The sequence below is a fragment of the Lithobates pipiens genome, unplaced genomic scaffold, assembly GCF_037356315.1.
Source record: "Lithobates pipiens isolate NorthernLeopardFrog02 unplaced genomic scaffold, aLitPip1_a1.2 Scaffold_18, whole genome shotgun sequence".
NCBI lineage: Eukaryota > Metazoa > Chordata > Amphibia > Anura > Ranidae > Lithobates > Lithobates pipiens.
This window is the reverse complement of record NW_027507758.1, coordinates 573,152,463-573,155,111: the sequence shown is the minus strand read 5'-3', so window position 1 is coordinate 573,155,111 and position 2,649 is coordinate 573,152,463.

The window sequence follows — 2,649 nt, the reverse complement described above, 5'->3', positions numbered from 1 at the left end:
TCAATTTGTTTTAATAGTTTAATGCAGCGCATTCTCTTCTTCTTTACAATGCTAGAAGAATGAAGTGGTTTTGCTGCTCATATTCGCACAGAGTTCTCACAAACTTCTTTCTTCATTATTTCTCCTGATCTCATGAATAATCTTTTTTGTTTTTAAAGCCAGATCTCCATAATAACGTTTGGATTTATTTTTTTTTTTTAATCAAGAACTCCTTTTTTATTTTGGAATTATTTCCTAGTCATCTCCATTTTTTTTGTGCCATGTTTACACAACAACATTATTATATTGTCTTTTTAAAGTTCAAGGAGGTTGGTTGGTGTCCCTTGTTAATTTATTGACATTGTATTTTTGAAATGTATCTGTCTACTCACAAACAAACAGTCCTATTTGAAGAAAAACACATAGGTAAGTATTTTCAAAACAAAAAAAATCTTCATTTATTCTGGCTGATAACAAAATAAAGAAGGCAACACTGGAGAAATTGCTGGAATTTGCAAAACAAAATAAAATTGGTAGCCTGAGAAGTCCATCTAATGGGGAGCACAATCTGGTCTAGGACTCCCAGAGATCATGAACAGCAGCAGATGACATATATCCCCAGGCTGTGGTACTGCAACAGCCTGCGTCTTCTGTCAGGCCAGACTGAACTCTGGCCATCACTTTGTCTTCCTTGCAGCTTTTCCTACAGCTGTTCTTGCAGCCTTCCTTGAAGGCTGTGGCTCTGGAGCTGGACTTGTGGCAGGAGGAGGAGTGGGAGGAGGAGTGTGTCACAGACCCAAATGGCCGCTACGTTTTTTTGAACTGTGCGATCAACAACATTGCCTACACCATCATTTCCATCTACGCCCCAAACCAGGGCCAAATAAAATTTCTCAGGAAAACCCTGCGATCAGTTCGGAAGTTCCAGAAAGGCCATCTATTGCTATGTGGAGACTTTAATTTGGTACCAAACGTCTCAATGGACTCTACAGCGGATCTCAAAAGACAATCTTCTTCCTTAGATAACTTTATATTTTCTAATGATTTATTTGACGTGTGGTCACATGAGTGAGAGGGACTTCACGTTCCTTTCGCCGCGTCACAACCCCTACTCGCGAATTGACTTGTTCTTAGCTGACAGTTGGCTACAGCAGAGAATTTTAGATTCAACTATCCACACCACCACCTGGTCAGACCATGCTCCCATTAGTATCACCATCGCTGATGATTCACCCCTACAAAACTCCTACATATGGAGAGCCAACAATCATCTACTCAACACACCATGTTACTACACACCTATTAAACAACAATTAGAAGAGTATTTCTCTCTCAATCAAGCATCAGTGTTAGAGGTCGACCGATATCTCGGCCGGCCGATATATTGGCCGATATTTGTCATTTTTTAAATAATCGGCATCGGCCGATTGTGCTGATTAAAAGCCGATTTAGAACTACAGCGGGACTTTGAAATGACTTCTGTAATAGAAGTCAGTGTAAGTTGCCTGATTAGTCATAGAAACATCTTTCCTCCTCTCTGGGCAGGCTGCCAAGAAAAGAACAGAAAGATACAATGTTTACACTTGAATGAATGAAGTCATCTCAGTGTGTAGAAGTTCTCTGTTTAACCATTTAAAGACTAAATCTTTTCTGACACTTGTTGCTTACAAGTAAAAATCCTGTATTTTCTGCCAGAAAATCACTTAGAGCCCCCCAAAAATTATACACATTTTTTTTAGCAGAGATCCTAGGGAATAAAATAGCGGTTGTTGCAATATTTTATGTCACACGGCATTTGCACAGAGGTCTTTCAAATGCATTTTTTTGGGAAAAAATACACTATTTAAAAAATAAAAATAAAATAAAAACAGTAAAGTTAGCCCATTTTTTTTTTCGTCCAAAAGTTTTGACTACCTGTTTTTATTTAATATATAGGTTTGTTTGTTTTTTAATCTAAATCATACATACAAGTAAACTGATTGGAGGTTTGTTTTGTTTAATAAATGTTTAAATGTAAGAAATTTTCTGTATCACTTATGAAGACTGCTTTCGCACTGGAGCGGGCAGGCGTTGATGGTAAAACGCAAGTTTTAGCGGCTCTTTACCATCATTTTAGCAGTGCTATGTGGCTGCTAGTGGGGCACATCTAACCCAGCTAGCGGCCAAGGAAGAGGTTAAATGCACCCATGAAGCACTGCTGCCAAATTGCATTGCATGCGCTTTGGCAGTGGTGCCCATTCATATCAATGGGCAGGAGTGGTGGAGGAGCGGTATACACCACTCCAAACGTGCTGCTTGCAGGACTTTTTTTTTTAAGATCCTGCCAGCGCATCGCCTCAGTGTGAAAGCACTCTGTCTTTCACACAGAATGCAGGGGAGCCATTTTGCAGGCACTTTACAGGCGCCATTTTTAGCCCAAAAGCGCCTGAAAAACACCCCAGTGGGAAAGGTGTGTTAGATCAAGGGAGATTAAAAAAAATAAATAAATAAAAAAAGGAAAAAAATAAATAAATAAAATAAAATCGGCCTAACATATCGGCCCAAAAAAAAACGGCATCATATATCGGCTATCGGCCGCCATGATTTCTAAATATCGGCATCGGCCAGAGAAAAACCCATATCGCTCGACCTCTAATCAGTGCCTGACCCGAATGCCCATAAAGCGGTGAT